Here is a 21535-nt window from a genome sequence, read left to right as displayed (position 1 = left end):
ATGGCAATTACTTTTTCTGCACAACAGCACTTTTGACCCTTGGTCAGCTTGCTGGATTCGCAGCCTTCGCGGTGCGAAGGAAGTTCGCGGCGCGAACTGTTGCTTCCCCAGCTTCCTTGTTTGGCAAGCTTCCTCCAAAATGCCATGTTGAAACCAAGGTCTTGCTTATCCATAATTCTACACAACTAACAAAAAATGTGAAATAACTATTCAAAACAAAATAAATTAAACCTAATTGCATTTATACAAATTAGTGAAGATAAAAGTGTGTAATTAAATCAAAACTTGGTAAAAGGGACCAATAAAATGGTATAAAAATAGTACTAATTGGTCCCTAACACAACCAACGACTATTTCTCAGGCCGCCGGTCTCGCACGATTACAGGAGGATAAATTGCAGGACATTGCTCGTTCTTCTCGTCCACGGCCATCACCACCACCGTGGCATTCTACGTTTGGTTCTCGTCCTTCACCAAAACCTAATTCCGACCCTCCCTCCACGGCGACGTCTTCGCAAGCCTTACTCCCTACCCCACCTGCTAAGCCTCGATTTAGGCATCTTTCTGGGGCGGAATTGGATGATAGACGTAGCAGAGGGTTATGTTTCAATTGTGACCAACCTTGGTCTAAGCAGCACAAATGTGGTGCCCGTATTTTTTTGATGGTAGCTAATGATGATGATTTTTCTTCTGTGACAGGTGATTTAGAAGCTGCGGCGGCTGAATTGGTTGACGACGGCATCACGCTGGAGGACACCTCGATTCACGCCGCTCAATTGAGCTTGCACGCTCTTTCTGGCGACCAAGCTGCTGACACTTTTCGACGTTCGGGTCGGATCTCTTTGGAACCAGTGGATGTTCTTGTTGATGGGGGTAGTACCCATAATTTCATTAAAGAGACTATTGCTGCAGCTTTAGGCCTAAAGTTGAGCCTAATTGATCCATTCCGGGTTTTGGTGGGTAGTGGCCAAGAGTTGTTGTGTTCTCATATTTGCCAGGGGGTGTCAATAGTAATGCAAGGCCACTCATTCTCCATGGACCTATTTGTTTTGGGTTTGCGGGGTGCTGATGTGGTGCTGGGAGCCCAATGGTTGAAAAGGTTAGGCCCAATTTTAATGAATTATAATTCCCTTACTATGACCTTTTTTCACAACAATACTTGTGTCGAGTTAAAAGGAGATTCACCCACTCCTACTGTAGGCTTACATCACTTCCAAAGGCTTACGAGACTTGACCCAGAAGCCCAATTATTCTCCCTTCATATCACCAGTCCATATGATACACCTACTCAACCCACACCCACGCACTCACATTCCTTACCCGATACAGACCACCTTGACCCAAATTTCATCTCCCTCCTCTCTAAACACTCCCAACTATTCACTGAACCCTCCACCCTCCCCCCATATCGTCCCACTGACCACACTATCCCCCTCTTACCTCAATCCACACCAGTAAACGTCTGACCCTACCGTTACCCCCATTCCCAAAAACTAGAAATTGAATCCCAAGTGGCCAAGTTTTTGAAGACAGGGTGGATACAACCTAGCACAAGCCCCTTCTCATCTCCAGTGCTTCTGCTTAAAAAGAAAGATGGTTCTTGGCGTATGTGCGTCGATTACCGTGCCCTGAATGCAATTACAGTCCCGGATCGCTTTCCCTTGCCAACCATCGACGAGTTATTGGATGAATTGGGTGGGGCCACGATATTTTCCAAGTTAGATCTTACTTCTGGTTTCCATCAAATACGCTTGGCTCCGGGTGACGTTCCTAAGACCGCCTTCCGCACTCACGACGGCCATTATGAGTATCGTGTTATGCCGTTTGGCTTGTGTAACGCTCCGGTAACCTTCCAGGCTACGATGAACGACATATTTCGTGAGTTGCTGCGTAAATTTGTCATCGTCTTCTTTGATGACATCCTGGTCTTCAGCTCTTCACTTGATACACATTTGGATCATTTGACGCAGGTCTTTACTATCTTGGCTAATCACAAATTTCACCTGAAACCCACAAAATGTTCATTTTGTCAAAGTCATATTGCTTACTTGGGCCATATTGTTTCTGAGGGCACGGTGGCACCTGACCCACTTAAGATACACGGAGTGGTAAATTGGCCAACTCCTAAATCAGTGAAGAGTTTGCGTGGATTTCTTGGCTTGTCTGGTTTCTATCGGAAGTTTGTGCAGGGGTATGCTACTTTGGCTCACCCTCTAACTTCATTACTTAAGAAGAATTCCTTTGAGTGGTCTGATCTTGCTCAGCAGGCTTTTGATAAGTTGAAGGTTGCTTTGGCCACAACACCGGTTCTTGTGTTGCCGGATTTCTCATTGCCTTTTACAGTGCAAACTGATGCTTCTGGGTATGCTATGGGGGCTGTTTTGTTACAAAATGAACACCCTATCGCCTATTTTAGTAAGTTGTTTTGTCCTCGTCTCTCTAAAGCTTCAACTTATATCCGAGAGCTTCATGCCATTACTTGTGCCGTGAAAAGATGGCGTCAATACTTGCTTGGTCATTACTTTATAATCCAAACTGATCACCGTAGCTTGAAGGAGTTGCTTACTCAAGTGATACAAACCCTAGAACAACAGTTTTATTTATCTAAATTGTTGGGGTACCATTATGACATTCAGTACAAGCCCGGGAAGACGAATACTGTTGCGGATGCCCTGTCTCGCTGTCAAGAACCCCATGTTGCTGAGTTGAATGTGCTCTCCACCCCTCAGTTCTTATTCATCGATGATTTGCGAAAAGAATTAAGTTCGGATGTTGACTATCAGACTAAGTGTCAGCAAGTTGTTGTTGATCCCTCTCTTGCTCCAGATTACACTGTTTCTAATGGGTTATTGTTGCACAAAGGGCGCATTTGGATCCCTTCTACATCTCGTTTCAAGGCCCCGCTGCTTAAGGAATTCCATGAAACTCCTATTGGAGGCCATGCAGGGGTTGTCAAGACTCTCAAGCGCCTTTCCGCTAATTTTTGTTGGCCTGCAATGTGCCAAGACATCAAACAGTTTGTGCGTGAATGTGCCACTTGTCAACAGACTAAATATGTGACAAGTAAACTAGGGGGGCTACTCCAGCCACTGCCCATTCCGATACGTATTTGGGAAGACATTTCCCTTGACTTTGTCACCGGGTTACCTGCTTCTAATGGGTTTACAGTTCTGCTTGTTATGGTGGATCGTTTCTCCAAGTATGTGCACTTAGGAGCATTGCCTTCTAATTTCACTGCATATAAGGTGGCTGATTTATTTGTCAATATTGTTTGCAAATTACATGGGTTGCCTAGGAGCATTGTTTCGGATAGATATCCGGTGTTTATTAGCAAATTTTGGACTGAGGTGTTTAAGTTCAGTGGCACTCTCCTTCGCATGAGTTTGTCTTACCATCCACAAACGGAGGTTACTAATCACACAATTGAGCAATATTTGAGGGCATTTGTTCACCACAAACCCCCTCTTTGGCATAGATTCCTTCCTTGGGCAGAACTGCACTATAACACCTCCTTCCATTCCGCTGCTGGTCTGACACCATATGAGGTGGTTTATGGTAAGCCACCCCCCTCTATTCCCTCTTACGTGGCTGGCACGTCTGATTTGGCTGCTTCTGACGAGTTGTTGAGCTCACGTGACGCTATCCTAGACCTTCTTAAGAAGAATTTGACTAAAGCTCAGTCTACCATGAAGTCCATTGCTGATGGTAAACGTAGAGATGTTGCTTATGAGGTTGATTCCTGGGTACATGTCAAACTGCAGCCATATCGACATGTCTCTCTTTCAGGTATCAAATACAATAAGCTGCATAAGAGGTATTATGGTCCCTTTCGTGTGTTCGCTCGCATTGGACCCGTAGCTTATAAATTAGAGCTCCCTTCATATTCAAAGATTCACGATGTTTTCCATTGTTCGCTTTTGAAACCTCATGTTGGTCCACCACCTGCTGAGAGTGGACAACTTCCTGCTGATTCTTTGGGGAATAATCCTATACTCACTCCTCTGGTTATATTGGATAAGCGGATCGTTATAGTTGATGGCAGCCCTCAACAACAAGTTCTGGTGCAATGGACTGGTTTAGCACCAGAGGAGGCATCATGGGAAGCTTGGCAGACGATGCAAGAAGTTTACAACCTTGAGGACAAGGTTGAATTTGAAGGGATGGGTATTGATACAGATACAACTCCTAGTGGTGGAATTAGTAATGAGCAGCCCAACACTGCAACAAGTTAGGCTCACTCGTACTAAGAGGATTCCTTCTAAGTACAATGACCACTTGCTTTATTAATGAATACTATATTTTTCTAGTTGCATTTTATTCCCTTATTCCTAGTATGCTTCTAGAAGGCTGTGACTCAGCCAAGTTTGTTAGGATTTGCTTAGCTGTAAGATCTCTCACTAGATTCTCTATTGCATTTCCTTATATGCTGTAATTACTCTTGGAACAGATCATGAATGAAATTCTGTTACGTCTCTTCTCTCTCTTTATACCTGCTTGAGGAGGTTTGCTCGGTCCTTAAAAACTGAGCACTATCAATAATCAAATAAAATTCTTACATTTATCTGTCAGTGTTTTGTATATAAAAATGTGATTTAACAAAATACACATTTATTATTGATTTACAATATAAAATTATTTTAAAAGTTAGTTCGATAATGTGTTTTCTACCTAATTTATTGTGGAAATTTGAGAGAAATATCCAGAGAATTTCAATAAACGGAATCCATTTATGAAGTTTCTAGACACTTGTTCGCGCAGCTAAGACTACACCGTCAAGAAGATTCTGGACACAACTCGTCGTTCGTTACACGCAACCAGTAAATCACGAACAATCACCGTGAATTACTTCACTAATTATTTAATTTGCAGAAACTTCAAATTCACATTAACATGAAGAAAAAAAATTGTAAAATTCGTCAGAGGCTAAGTCAAATCTGCTATTACAGGTAGGGTAGGGCAGAATGGCACACAAAACAAAAACATAATTCTTTGAAGAAAATGAAGAAAAATGGAAGCTAATGTGATTGAATTTGAATCCTCCTGTGTTGATGAGATGAAACAAATGGAAGATTATGGAGGATCAGAAAACGAAACCGTCGAGGGACAGGGGCAGTACGGAACACCTGCTCCACCACCCTTGCTAACAACGCCGTGTACTCCTCCAGCACCTCCGCCACGATCGCCACCAGTATCATCTTTCTCTTCGGTCACACTGAAATTGAATCGGGTCGGGTTGAATTTGAATCCGATTGGAAATTAAAACGGTTTAGTTAAGAGTTAATGGAACGAATGGGTTATTATGACTATGTTTGGGTGTTGAATATTGATTTATAAGGAGAGTGGGAGTGAGTGACCTGTGTAGCCGGTAGTATTTAGCAATTTAGTTTGAATATTTTAACAGCGGCGCCACCGTTATTGGAAAGTAACGAACCGGTTTCCAGTATTAGGCTTTCATTCTGTGTACTTGTTTTATTTTACTATTCTGGTTCCCCCATCTTATCCTCATCCAAAACTTTATTTTTTCATTATTTGTTTTCTTTAATGCAATTTTCATATCTTTTAGATAATTACTCTTAATAGAGCTGTTTGTTCTATTTTGAAAGAATCTGATTTGATTAAAAATTATTCTTAACAGAGGTGTTTGCAGTTCGATTTTAAAAGAATATGATTTGACTATAAATTATTTGAATTGATATAGGATTAGATTTTAGATTTTTTTTATAAATCATAAATCGAATCAAATAAAAGAATAAAAAATCATGTTAATTTTAGTTGGATTGATCGAATAAATAATTATGCAAAATATTTTTAAAAGGATCTAAGTTACACCACCAATTAATTTTCCATAATAATATTTTTTTTGTTTTTTTACTTTTTTTCATAAAGATTGTGAATGTAACAAATTCAGTTTTATTTTTTTTATTTTTTGAAATTAAATGTTTTATATTAATTTTCGTAATGATGATGATATAAATTATATAAATTAATAAATTAGTTCGGATAGTAGATAAAATTTTAAAAATCTATTATTTTAATCAATTAAATTTTAAATTTTATTAATTTCGTTCTTTAAAAAAATATTCAACCCAAACATTATAATTATAGTTTGATATGAATTTCAGTTTGATTAGGATTAAACATCCTTAATTTTTAATTTTTAATTCAAATAATAAGTATTTCTTAGTGGCTTTGATAATTTTAAAATTAATAAAATAATTGATTTTATATGAGAAATAGAAGTTTTGATGATCCTGTAATACCGGCTTTTATTAATAACATAGAAGAAAAGAAAAGAAAATTAGAAGAAAGACGTGTAATATCACTATAGAATTATAAGATCAACCATAATTTGTTACAATTTCTTTTGATAATAATTTGTAATTCAGTTTTTGTCCACAAATCTTAGCGCAATTAGTAAATTTGGTAGTGATAGTTGAACCCAATTATTAAAACTTTAATTTTTAGTGGTTATTAACTTATTACCATTTTATTTTTAGAGAAAAAAATTTACTGTATAAAAATGAAAAAGACTATCCTTCATTAATAATATAAGAAAAATAAATTAAAAGAATTGGAAAATAATAATTTATTAGTTTTCTAAAAAGAGTTATAGTTTAGTACAATTTTTTTAAAAATAACATATAATTAAGAATGACAAACTGAACCTGCAAAAACTCGTAAAAAATAGAATGAGACAAATATTGTGAATGACACAGATTTTTAAAACCATTTTACAAAATAATGAGGGCGAGGCAGAGGTGGCCCGTGAGTGAAAGAGAAATATATTAAATGATGTTGGTTTAAAATTTTGTCTTGTTCTATATTTAGAGTGAGAATAGGACAAAGCGCTCGTCATGGCCTCTGCCCTGGCCTACTTAAACCTCGTTCGGTCTAACTCGTTTGATAAAAAAAAAGGCCAAAAACTCAATTATTTTAGAAAGTCTGTTAATTTAAATCGATTGAGTTAAGGCTTATAAAAAAATCTATTAAATTTATCATGTCAGTCTATTTATGTGACATGATTGTTCTAGTATTTATATATAACTAAATAGAGATTCGGGCGATGCTTAAAATTGAGATGAATTTTTCAAGTTGTATTATAAAATATAAATTTTGATTTTAAGTATAATGAAAAAATTGTAATTGAGACGATAAGATAAATGTGATAAAATGATAGAGTAAAAGTTTAAGTAAAAAGAAATATGTTTGAATCATAGATATGCAAATAAAACATCATAATTTAATTTTAAAACGTATAATAAGTGTAAAGGGTTTCAATAATTCTTTTAGTATTTCATTTCCTTTTTTTCAATATCTCTAAGAATATATATTTTTATTATTTTGTAGATGAAAAATATTCCACATTCAAACTACTTACACTCTATGTAAACATTCATGAAGGCCAACATTAAAATCCTAGATAAAATTCTATTTTATTATTCTTTCAATAAAAATATTTTATTTAAAATTTTAGTGAAATATAAAAATGTTATTTTTTTAAAATTTTATGAATGAAACATACATATTATAGTGAAATGAATATTAAAAAATTTAGATGATCATATTATAAAGAAAGTCACATCAGACTTAAATTGATTTGGGAAGTTAAATGATGATTTGTTAATAAAATAAATTGTGGTTTAGATTTAATATATTATTAGATAGAGACAGCCGCGATGCGCGAGGATGAGATGAATTTTTTAAATAATATTATAAAATATAGATTTTGATTATAAGAATAATGGAAAAAATTGTAATCGAGACGAGATAAATGTGATAAAATGGTGGAGTAAAAGTTTAAGTGAAAAAAATATATTTGAATCAGAGATATGCAAATAAGACATCACAATTTAATTTTAAATTACTTACACTCTATGTAAACATTCATGAAGGTAACATTAAAATCCTAGATAAAACTCTATTTTATATTGAATTTGTAGTCTAGAAAAGAAGTGAGGATGAATGTTGAATATGATTCATTTGCAATAATTATCATAGATCTAATTCAATTGAATTAGCACATTAATTTTAACTATTTACAATTTAACAATACATTATTGGACATTTTCATGTAATGAATTATAAATGAATGTTAAAAATTTACCATTTAACTTTATAATATGTATCTGCGGTTTGTAATTCAAAATAATATTTTAGAAACAATTTGAGATATCTATTTGAAAATTATATGTTAAATTTGAAAGAATTATTTGATACTTTATTAACATTGATATGAGATTTATTATTTGAAGATAAAATTTTGGAATATTTAACTTTATTTATAATTAAAAATTATCTTTCAAAAAGAATATTATTTTTTTTTTAAATATTGTGTTTCATATGTTACACCTGTACATCAAAATTAACTCTTCTTTATAACTTGTATATCTTTTTTTGTAGAGTACATCTTGGATAGAATAATTCCAAACAAAAACTGCAATTTCATTTGTCTATTGTCAGAGATCAGATGTTGCAACATACATGTTAGAACATCGTGTTTCACATGTGTCCCTACAAAATGGATACGGACATGAGGACATGTAATTACCCACTAAAATAAGCAGATATGGATGCGGGTACAGATACCTTAGTACCCACCATACCCGCATAATATATATATATATATATATATATATATATATATATATATATATATATATATATATATATATATATATATATATATATATATATATATATATATATATATATATATATATATATATATCACTTTTAAAAAATACATCACTATTATACTATTACATATTTTGATACAAATGTTCGATTGTTAAAAATATAAAATAATATGATATTTTTTAATTTATCGATTTATTTTTACTAGAACTGCGGACAACAGGCACAAATATGGATACTTGGGTATTTATATGGTACAAGTACGAGTATAAAAGTTGGTGACCACGTGGATATGAGCTTAGTTACATGGGTATTTTTCAAACTGCGAGTACGAGGACGAGTATTATAGTACCATATCCAAACTCTACCTATTGTAATCCCTAACACCAACCATGGACATATACAATTGAGGATCAAAGAAAGAGTTGGAATCATGTATGCTTTATTGGGTAAGAGTATGGAATAATAACGATTTAGATGGGTTGAATAGACCTCCCAAACTAAAACTTTCGTTTGAAAAAGATTTTTATCAATGTTTTCAAAAACAATTGTTTTGCATGGATGAAGCAAAGTTTGCGTAGAATGAACTATTGAATTACACCAAAAACTGCAAACTAATTGTATTACATAATCACTCAATTTCACAAAATGTGATACTGAATACCTTTCAATACAAGTAAGATTCCATTATCAATGTTTTCAGACTTTTTCCACAATCAGACAAGGTTGACTTTCCAATCCTACCAAAACCTACAACTTGTACAACAAATCACTACCAACGGATAAGCCTATCAACATGTGATTCTATAAGGCAATAACACCAACCTGATCATGCGATCAACTATGAAATTAAGTGTGTGTGTGTGTGTGTATGGTGTGTGTGTGTGTGTGTGTGTGTGTGTGTGTGTGTGTGTGAGTGAGTGTGTGTGTGTGAGAGAGAGAGAGAGAGAGAGAGAGAGAGAAATGTACACCACGATTTATAGTGGTTTGACATGTTTGTCCTCGCATTGTGCTTAATCCATTCTCCAATGGCTGCCTATTGAAAATTCATTTGTCTTTCACTATGATTTGCAACAGATTACAAGAGTTCGTACAATCTCTAATCCAAAAATAAAATGATGAAAAATAAAGTTTCCTCTATTCTGGATCTTACCTTGTACATAGTTCCACCGAGATCGCTTATTGAATCTTCCAATCCCAACAAGCTACTCCTAATTCTATGTCTACATAAATTTCCATACAATTCCGTCAGTAACTTGAGTGTTGGTTTGTCCGAAGATCAAAAGAAATCATACTCTATCAGTAGGGTTTCACACAACACTAACAAGGTCAAGCTGGAGAGAAGAATTTTATTCCTTTCCAATAGAATTGTCACAACCAGTCACAACACCACACAATCTTGCAAGCCTAAGAAATTTTAAACAAATCTTCAAAGAAACGTTAAATCCAAAAATAAATATGCTAAAAAAATCACAAATCTATCAAGATAAGATTTGGATCCATGCTGCAATGGAAAAATAATGAGATAGAATATGAAAGAAATTGTTTGCATGTGTTCAAGAAAGATTCAAAATCCTTTTGAAAATACAAGAACAAGTGGTTTGTGATTTTTCAAATCAACAATGAAAGAATGTGTTTTCTAACATTACGAAAGGTTGAAAGATGAAAATGATTTATAGGTGTTGGAGAAGAAGCACAAAAAGAAGTGAAAAAATCATGTTTGATTTAAGTCAAGAGCATTTGGTGATTTGAGTTAAGTAGTAAAGTAATGTGGAACAAGATCAACACTTAAAGAGAGACCCATTTTTTGTGATTCGACTCAATACTAAGGCATGATTTGACTCACACAAGTCATGATTCAAGTTAGGGCATGGTCATAATTTGGCTCAAACTTGACAGTGGCTGGAGAAGGATCTACGATTTGACTAAAGCACACATAATGATTCAACTCACAACTGCATAATTCGAATCAAGAGCTAGTTGTGGTTAGACTCACAAGCTCCAACAAAATCGTATTCCTCTCTTCCTTGTTTGATTCGACTCATGGATGTGTGTGATTCAAATCACACATCCAAAATCTCAAAAATCCAAGTTTTCAACTATGTTTTGAGATTCTACCTTTGACATGTCTTTAATCAATCTCAATTATGCTTCTTGTTCCAAAAACTCGACTAATTGACTTAAAGCATAATGTTCAAACTCGAACACAAACACTTTGAATGATGCATGCTAAAAAACAAATCCAAAACTCGATCCTAAAATATATGCAATTAAAGAGGAAACTCAAATATAAACTAAATTCAAAGTAAAGCTTAAAAAACAAGCAACAAAACCACATGGGTTTCTCCCCCTTAATGTATGAGATACATAACTCAAGTCTTCCCCTTTTTGACGCTTAACAAGTTTTCAATTGGAATTGAGTCGACTTTAAGCAAAAGAAAAGTGTGATATATGATTTCCTTCAACTGTTTGTGTTCCCCCTATGAAACATTGCACATTACACAACAACATAAAACACATAAAACAAATCTAGACTCACATTACAACTTTTTCCCCTTTGACAAGATCAAAAAGAGATAGATGTTTAATAAGTCTAAACATAAACAAAACCAACAACGCATACGATATTCCAGAAAAAACAAATGAGCTAAACATAGTTAAGAAGAAGAATATATAACAAAGATCAAATATAGAATATGAAGATTGACATACTAAATGAAACAAATAAGCAAATAGACATGCAACTATACAACAACACAATAACATATCAAAACTTAAGTGAGTGGAAGATTTAAATAATGCACGAAAAAACATAATAATACTCAAATGTACATAATTAACAACACACATTTAAAAAGATATTAAAATGCAACATGTGAACAATCAAAACAAAAAATTATGAATGAATCAATGAAATAATAAAAGTAAGAAGTAAGTAAATGAACATATGAGAACAAAATGCAAACAATGATATAAAGAATGTAAGAGTTAAAGAAATATATCAATAGCTTTAGTTAGAATAAATTACAATAAGGAAATGTTATTGTACAATATAAATATATAGTAAATGAAATGAAATAGGAAACCAATTCTATTTAAAGCACGATGAATCTAGGATTCCTAATTCCTTATGTATCTTGTGAAAAGTTTAGGAGGATAACGGTTTTGTAAAGATAACAACAAGTCAATTTTTTGTACCCACACATTTAAAAATAACATATCCCTTTTCAACATGATACCTAATAAAATGGTTCTTGATTTATATGTTTAGTACGTGAATAAAGTACATGATTCTTAGTTAGGCTTATTAAACTAGTGTTATAGCATTTTATTTAAATGTAACCTAGTTTTAAATCATAATACAATAATTATTGCTTTAGCCATGATACTTGTGCATAAAAATTACCAGCGGCTACCTATTCAGCATTTGTGTCAAACAGAGCAACCCTATGTTACTTCTTACTGTTCCAAGAAACTAAATAATTTCCAAATAATTATAAGTCACACTAGTGCTTTTCCTGTCCGATTTACAATTGAAAAAATCAGAGTCAGGAAAACCTACTAATATACATTTGCTTCCTTTGGAAAACCAAAGACCATGATGCGAGGTTCCAGATACCTCAAAATTATTTTTACGGTCTTACGTTGAGATTCCCTAGGACACGCCTGAGATCTAGTACACATACATACACTAAACATAATATATGGTCTGCTCGCCGTTAAATAGAGTAAGGATCATATTATACCTTGATATTTGGTAATATCAATCTCTATTCCACTTTCATATTTGTCTATCAGCATATTTGATGCCATGAGGGTTGAAATTCTCTTCGAATTTTGCATATCAAACTTTTTGAGAAGCTCCAAACAATGGAGTACTTTGTTTTGGCTTATGAAAGTTCCAACTTTTGCTTGCTTAATTTGCAATCCAAGAAAATATGTAAGCTCTCCCATTAGAGACATCTCAAATTCACCCATGCAATATACTAGCAAAAATCTTGCAAAGAGATTCATCAGTGGTTGCAAATGTGATATCATTAATGTAAATCTGAACAAATATGAATACACAACTTCTTATGCAAAAAACAAATTAGTGCGAAAAAATTGTGTAATGCAAAAAAATATTTTAATGCAACTAAAACATTAGTTTGATGCATGTGAAAAATAATTTTAATGCAAATGAAAAATAGATGAATGACCACGATGCAAATAAAACAAATAAGATAAATTAAGTGCAACTACAAGAGATAGAGAAGAAAAGAACAATCATGCCATTTACAATGATCTAGGACTTAAGTTGCTACATAAGAAAAGTTAGAAAATAACAAAATTAATACAACAAGTTCATAATATGATAAAAAATATGATTCAATATATCTTCCTTCACTTGTCTTGAGAATCCATTAAGATTCCTAGACACTTCTCCAAAAATATCAATAGATAGAACTAAGTACCCAATTTTAGTTGGATCCTTTAGGGTTAGTTAAAGAAAACTAAGGTATCCAAGCCATGGTACCTTTAGGAACTTTAACATTCCTAACATGGCAAAGAGCCCTAATGTGACCATTATTACCACAATAATGACATATAGATGTAGATGAAATACTCTTTCTATTTCTTCTAGCAAATTGAGGGTTTTCTCAAAATTTGTCTCTCTTTCACTTGAAGATATAGAACTAGTAGTAGATAGAGAAATAGATTGTGCCAACTGTTCTTTGAGATTTTCATTTTCAAGTTTTAAAATTGGACAAGTAACGCAATTTATCTTTACTCTCTTTTCAACTAAAGTATTATAAGTATTAAAACACTCATCTACGAGATATGTATACTCTTCTTTCAAGGAATCCAAAGCAATATTAAGATTATTTATCTTCTTTTCAAGTTTTAAAATAAGTTTTCGTTGGAGATAAATTTTCTTAAAAGCATCTAGAGTATCTGCATGTATTTCACAAAAAAAATTCAGGATTAAAAGTGTATACCTCAGAGTCTTCTCTTTTTTTGTTGCATCATGTATAGGTTAACACATTCCTCATAAGAACTTGAATAGGAATATGAAGATAAACTCTCATCCTCTTCTTTCAAAGCAATGTAGGCTCTATAACCTTTAGCATGATTGCCCTTCATCTTGTCGAATTCCTTATCATTTTTCTTATGATGTTTGTGAGACTTGGACACGTGGTTGTATAGTGACCCAATTTTCCACATTCGAAGCATGTGACATCTTTTTATTTTCTCTTATGTTCCTTCTTGTGCGGATGAGACTTTTTGAAGTTAATTAATTTTTTGTTAGAATGCTTGAGCTTATGCTTCCTTATATATTGATTGTAGTGTTTGACAAATAAACTCATCTCTTTTTCTTTTACCTTCTCTTTCTTCTTCGAGTTTACTTCGTTTTCTATAAGTCATTTCAGTTCATTCTCATGTTCGATGAGCTTTCCATACACTTTTGTGATATCCAAAGAACTATGATCATTTGACTTTTTGATGGCGGTTACTTTTGATTGTCATTCCATACACATAGATCTCATAATCTTATTAGCATAACCTTTGTTAGAAATCTTATTTCCCGGATTGTCTAGTTTGTTGATTAAATGAACAAAATGAAATTGCATGGATTCCACAGACTCTCCGAGTTCCTTACGAAAAAGTTTATACTCCTCTATCCCATATTAATTTTAGAATTTTTGACGTCTTCAGTACCTTTGTAAAGGGTTTGAAGAGCGTTTCACATAGTTTGTGCACTTTTATGATATGAGATAGAGTAATATACTTTAGCGTTTAATATGGATAAAAATATATTCCTCGCCTTCAAATCATATGAAACCTTTTTGGTTTCATCATCAATCCAATCTTTTAGGGTTTTATTAGAATCATCGACTTCATTTTTAGGGATAAAAGGCTCGCTGATGATTGCTACCCATAGATTCTTGTCAACTGACATTAAGTATACATACATGTTATCCTTCCAATAAGCATCATTTCTCCTTTGAAAGTGGTGCTCTAGTGTACGCTCCATTCTGATCGTCGTCACCCATATTCTGAAACTTTTGAATGACTTAGACGTGATCAAAAGACCAGCTCTGAGACCAATTTTTGGGTGAGAATAAGACTAATAACAGTTTAGAGGGTAAATAGACCATCCAAAATAAATCTTTCGTTTGAAAAATATTTTTATCAGTGTTGAAACTAATATGTTTTGCGTTACGGAAGCAAAGTTTGCGCAAAAAGTGAATATGCTTATCAATTAGAGACTTAATCCACAATAATCAAGTTGAACTATTAAGTTATACCAAAATTTGCAAACTAGTTGTATTACACAGTCACTCAATTTCACAAGATGTGGTATTGGATAACTTTCAATACAAATAAGATTTCATTATCAATGTTTTCTGACTTAATCCACAATCAGACAAGGTTGAGTTTCAAATTCTACTAGCGGATAAATCTATCAACATGCGATTCTAGAAAGCAATAAGAACCTAATCATGTGATCAACTAAAAAATTAAATGAGAGAGAGATAGAGATGAACACCAAAATTTATAATGGTTTGAGATGTTCGTCTTTGATTTATGCTTAATCCACTATCCAATGGTTGTCCATAAAAAAATCGGTGGTCTTCCACTATGATTTGCAACAAATTACTATAGTTTGTGCAATCACTAGTCCACAAATAAAATGTTGAAAATAAAATTTCTTTTATTTTGGATCTTGACTTGTACACAACTCCACAAACTGAACTCTATGTGAAACCTTTACTCGAGATCGCTTCTTGAATCTTTCAGTCCCAACAACTTGCTCTTAAGTCTTCGTCTGCAACAGTTTCTACACAATTTTGTCAGTATCTTGAGTGTTGGTATGCCCGAAGATCAAAAGATCTCTTACCATGTTCATATGCTTCCACGCAACACTACCAAGATCAATCTTGATAGAAGAATCTTTATCTTTTCCACTGAAATTGTCACAACACCACACGATCTTGCAAACCTCTAAAATTTTAAGCAAATCTTCAAAGAAACGTTAAATCCAAAAACAAATATCCTAAATCTATCACAAACCTATCAAGATAAGATTCGAATTCATGCAAGCAACAATGAAAAAAGAATGAGATAGAAGATGAAAGAAATCATTTGCAAGTGTTAAAAAAGATTCAAAATCCTTTTGAAAATGTAAAAACAAGTGGTTTGTGAATTTTCAAATCATCAATAATGAAATTGGTGAAAATGAATCAACAAGTGGTTTATAACATTATGAAATATTGAGAGATAAAAATGATTTATATATGCTAGAGATGAAGCACAAAAAGAATTGAATAAATCATGTTTGATTTGAATCAAGAGCAATTGGTGATTTGAGTTGGATGACAAAATAATGTGGAAAAAAATCAACACTCAAAGAGAGACTCATTTTTCTATGATTCGACTCAAGACTAATTCATGATTCAACTCAAACAGACCATGATTCAAGTTAGGGCATGCTCATGATTCGAGTCAAACTTGACCATGGTTGAAAAAATGACTAGAGAAAGATTTGTGATTCAACTCAAGAACAGATTATAATTCGACTCACAACCTCCAACAAATTTATATTCCTCTCTACCTTGGTTGATTTGACTCATGGATATCTGTGATTCGAATTACACATCCAAAGTCTCATGTGAAATATACAACTTTCTCATACTATTGGTTCAAAATTTCTCATACTATACGCATAAGGCTTATCCGAGTCTATAAAGTGCTTTATTCAACTTGCACGTTAGAGTTTGGTCTTGATGCATAAGTCCAAGTGGTTGTAGTAAACTTCCTCTTGTAAATTTTTTAACGGTGTAGATTTAAGGGGTTTTTTCACTTTGTAAAAAAATAGATATGAATAGGATCCAACAATTAAAACTATTTTTTATTGAAAACTAAATTACTTTAAGAAATAATGTATTGAACCTCGCGAAAAGGTTATTATCATCACTCATCGTGCTCATTGTTGTTGGATTACATGAAACTAATAATAATTAAAAAATCATACGAATAAAGGCATCTCAATCATCAAAACCACTCTCTTGTTTTTAAATTTTAAAAAAAAAATTCACCTTTTATGTTTGATGGTAGAAAATTAAATAACGGGAGAATTTAATAAAGGGAATCCGATTTAGAAGTTTCTACACAATTGTTCGTGCAGCTACAGACTAGAGTGAAAATCATTATCAAGAAGTTTCAGGACACAACTCATCGTTCTTTACACGCAAACGGAAATTCACGAACAATCACCGTGAAGTACTAAGATAATTATTTACATTGCAGAAGAAACCTCAAATTCCCACTAAAAATGAAAAAAAAAATGTAAAATTCGTCAGATGCTAAGTCAAAACTGCTATTATAGAAAAAGAGCCCTCAAAATTTACAGGTAGGGTAGGCCAGAATGTCACACAAAACAAAAACACAATTCTTTGAAGAAAATGAAGAAAAATGGAAGCTAATGTGATTGAATTTGAATCCTCCTGTGTTGATGAGATGAAACAAATGGAAGATTATGGAGGATCAGAAAACGAACCCGTCGAGGAACAGGGGCAGTACGGAACACCTGCTCCACCGCCCTTGCTAATAACGCCGTGTACTCCTCCAGCACCTCCGCCACGATCGCCACCAGTATCATCTTTCTCGATTTCTCTTCGCTCACACTGAAATTGAGTCGGGTCGGGTTGAATATGAATTCGGATGGGTTATTAATACTACGTTTGGGTTTTGAATATTTATTTATGAAGAGTACTAATAAGTTAAGGGGAATGGTAGTGGGTGACCTGTGTAGCTGGTAATATTTGGCGGTTTAGTTTCGAATATTTCAACAGCGGCGCCACCGATATTGGAAAGTGAGGAACCGGTTTCCGGTATTAGGTTTTCGGTGTGCTGTGCTCTTTAGTTATTGTGGTTCCCGATCTTATCCTCTTCCATAACTTTATTTATTTATATATTCATCGTTTTGCGGATTACTTTTACTCCTATATCACTTTCATTTCAATATAAAGAGAAATAGACACTCATGTGATGAAGATGGCATGGCATGATATTATTGGAAGTTAATTTTAATTTAACTAGTATGATTGGTAGTTGTGCCACGTTAAGAGCATCCAGGTCCATCATATTTATTTGAGTTTGTTAAATGATTCATTCAATTTTATTTCTCTTCATCAGGTCGGCCCAAGACATTTAGATTCATGGAACATTTTTAAAAATTTTATTCCATATCTCATCAATTATCCATCTATTTCTACGTTATAATTTTTGAACCAAAATATCATCATAAATTATATTTTAAAAAATTTCACTTTCACTTTAGTCTTGTCCCAAGTCTTCAATAATCGGAAATAACGCTATACAAGCTTAAACATATTTTTAAACTATTTTGATTCACATTTTACAAACTGGCACAAATCTAGTAAATCTAGTAAGTATTTTGATTTTACATGTTCACCAGAACTCTATGCAAAAGTCATCAGGTTTTTAGGCTATACATCGAAATTCATTTGAGTTGTCTTTCGATTTGACCGAATTTTCATTGAAAGTCTTTCAAAATGTGTTCTTTTTTTGGATAGTTTTTAACCGAAATTCTTTTAAAAGGTGTTCCGAATTGTATTTTTTTTTGTTATTTTGACCGTGGCACGAACACGAGGCAATGACGGTAAGACTTCATACTGCGATTTAGGACGAGGCACTCCATCGATGTTGACATGTGAGGAAGAGCATATTGGTGCATCTGCATCCGCATCACAATCGGTTGGCTTTCCAAGAGGTTCGTACGATACATATCTTTTGGTAAAGTACGAGCATCATGTTGTTCGAGATTTATGGTCCGGTGACGTAAGTAAATAACATTTATTTTATATTGAATAATATTTGAATTTTTAATGTTTTGTTTTATAATATGTGTATTTTAAATTATTTTCAGGAGAGAGGTCCAAAGAAAGAGTTGAAGGTTGCTGGACATGGGCTGAAGCTTACAGCGAGGATTCCACAAGCTCTTCCACCACAAATGGAGAGTTAAATTTATATGTATGGTATATTTTCACTTCAGAGAACCAGTTTGACGAAGATAGACACGAACATGGTATTCACATTTCACATGTCGTTTGGTGAGATGAGTATTGCTTTGGGCGACGTCTCTTGTTTGTTTCACTTACCCGTAAGAAGAGTGTTTTGGAGTCTCAAGATGTCACTGAAGAGGTTGTTGTTGAAATTGTTGTTGATTACTTAGGAGTGTCACAGAGTGAGGCACTAGGATATCTCAGTAGCTGCATGGGTTCTTTTTATAAGTTAAAGTGGTTATACGATTTATTCAAAGATCATATAGTTACTTCTATATGGGATTGTGCGACTAGAACGTATATGCTGATGTTGGTGGGTTCCACAGTTTTTGCCAACATGACCTCTACGTTTGTCGAGACATGATATCTCTTACTATTTACAGACTTGGAGAGATGTTTGAGATATAGTTGGGGAGCAACTGCGTTAGTTACCCTTTATAGATATTTCAGAGATGCTTTCATGTTCAGTTGCAAGCAGCTCAGTGGATATCCTACTCTCCTACAAGTATTTATTTAATTTAGTTTATTATGTTTTAATTAATTTTATTTAGTTTATTAATTTACTTTATTTAGTTTATTAATAGTATTAATTTTGTAACAATGCTGGATTCGTGAGTATTTTCTAACACTTGGAAAAAGAGGAGAGAATTGGAAACCAGTTGATAATTATGGTCTTCCTTGAGCAATGAGATGGTCCTACAAGCAAAGAGTCCTGAAGGTGGATGAGTTGTGACATATTTTGGACGAGCTGACACCTACCGACGTCATATGACGCACATTCGAGGATCATATAGTATGGTGCAAATTTGATTAGTTATGTTTGTATATGGGTGTCTAAAGTTGAGTGACATAGTTGTTCAATAATTGCTTGACAGATGTATATGTCAATTTGGATACAGGCAGTATATTCCACCTCCACCTCTTGATTATATGATGGAAGATGATATTGATGTTAAATGGATTGGTTACCATCGGAGTGTCGTTAATATGATTCTCCCGACAATATTGGTCACCATTCCATCTGATGCAAATGTTGGATACATGGAGTGGTATTATCATGTTTCACATCCTCGTTTGGTACCGCCTCTTTGTGATGCGCCAAGAGAGGTGTTAGTTCTTGTTTACAAAGTAGGACCATATGATCCTAGTTGGGCTCGTGTTTCTACTTTGATTAATTGTTATCTCCGACAAATTGATGTTGACGAGGATGACCCATAGTTTGTTGATTTATTTGAAGCTTTGCGTATTTCTCGTTCACATTGATTTATATTTATACTTTTCACATGTATTAACTTTTAGACTCATGTTTAATTTGTCATCAGTTATGTGATTTTGAGACATATGAAATTAAAACTCAATGACATAAATTAATATTCGTGTTCTGATTACATATTTAAATACACAATGACATAGTACACTAAGATGGTAATATAGACGTAAGTAGTTGTCAATATTGTAGACGTCATGCAATTCCTAACATCCAAGATGTTGCTGCTGGAGAACGAAACTTCTTCCAATCTAAGGTGACTGGTGGCAACGAAACCCCTCTTTCATGTTTATTTGATTAGAAAAATAATTCAAATATTAAATTATATATTTAAAAAAGTAAAGCAAGTCGTATATTAAATAAAGTAAACTAAGTACATGAACTCAATTATTTTGGTTTACAAAACAAATGTAATAAGTGGAGACATTTGGTGAATGTGAACTTGTCATAGGAAAATAAAGTCATGCACAAATTTCCTAAACATACAAGTACGACATTATATTGATTCACTATCAAGTAACCCATATCTGATAGAGTCAATCATTTATATGGTGTTTTAGGACCAAAGGACTCTATCATCCAAGATTCTCCCACTTCTGCTATCCGATTACCAAATAACCTATCATATAAACTTGATATTTCCTCATTTATTATTTCCAACTCCAAGTCTCAACGAACCATTTGAAATTCTGGTGTAGTCAGAGTTTAGATGTTCTACTCCAAGTAATGACATCTGATCTAACATTGTTACTAATATAGCAAGACGGTTATACAAATTAAAATCTAGTACTGATATGCACACATTCACAGATGTCCCGACATCTGCTACTATATCACCATAGAGTGGAAGAACACCCAGTTCTGTCCATCTGGTACAAAGGCACAGCAGAGATCAAACATAGCACTTACTTCTGTTGAGCCTGCATAGTTATCAGCATGATGTCTCAATATTGATTTGAACATCAGCTGTTACAGCATTACAGTTTGACCTTATTTTATAACCGACAGAGTTATAACGTGCAGAAGGTAAAAACACAAGTAATTGTTAACCCAGTTCGGTGCAACATCACCTACGTCTGGGGGCTACCAAGCCAGGAAGAAGATCCACTATCAGTAGTATTAATTCAAAGCTAAACTCACCCGTTTACAACTCTTCACTTAATCCCTACCCAATGCAATCTATACCTAGGAACTCCTAGATAGAAACCTCCAGTTTCCATTCCTATCACTACAATCACAATGTAATGGTAAACGACTTGAACTTGCTTCACATCTTCATTCAAGACCATAATCACTCTTGCCTACAGGCTTTGAGTTACAAATACTCTCAGCTTTGAACACTGAGAAACATATGGTAACCTTCCCACAGATTGGGAGGTTTACCTTACACACACCCCTAAAAATTCATTCTAAGAGGCTTACAAATACTAGGTTACAAAGTGCTATTTATAACCTAATCACCCAACTGGATTTGGGCCTTCAGAAAATCGCAGCAACTTGTTCTTTGCTGTTACAAAGTCAGCAGAAACTTTCTGCTACAAACAAGGTCTTCAATCCTAAAATCT

General features: G+C 33.8%; 2 long non-coding RNA genes across 3 annotated transcripts; both read right to left on the bottom strand.

The window, feature by feature from the left end:
- Positions 1-4803: 4803 nt before the first annotated feature.
- Positions 4804-17354, bottom strand: LOC127080634 (uncharacterized). Its single transcript, XR_007788033.1, has 2 exons — positions 17206-17354; positions 4804-5122 (listed from the first exon to the last, which is right to left on the bottom strand). It is a non-coding gene; the product is annotated as an uncharacterized LOC127080634 (long non-coding RNA).
- Positions 14918-17071, bottom strand: LOC127080641 (uncharacterized). 2 transcript variants are annotated; one of them, XR_007788035.1, is made up of 2 exons: positions 15517-17071; positions 14918-15456 (listed from the first exon to the last, which is right to left on the bottom strand). It is a non-coding gene; the product is annotated as an uncharacterized LOC127080641 (long non-coding RNA). The 2 variants fall into 2 exon arrangements; XR_007788034.1 differs by having other exon boundaries at positions 14984-15444.
- Positions 17355-21535: the final 4181 nt, after the last annotated feature.

The sequence above is a fragment of the Lathyrus oleraceus genome, chromosome 1, assembly GCF_024323335.1.
Source record: "Lathyrus oleraceus cultivar Zhongwan6 chromosome 1, CAAS_Psat_ZW6_1.0, whole genome shotgun sequence".
In the NCBI taxonomy this organism is placed as follows: domain Eukaryota; kingdom Viridiplantae; phylum Streptophyta; class Magnoliopsida; order Fabales; family Fabaceae; genus Lathyrus; species Lathyrus oleraceus.
The sequence above is the reverse complement of the archived record's forward strand: the minus strand, read 5'-3'. Positions and strand labels throughout refer to the sequence as shown.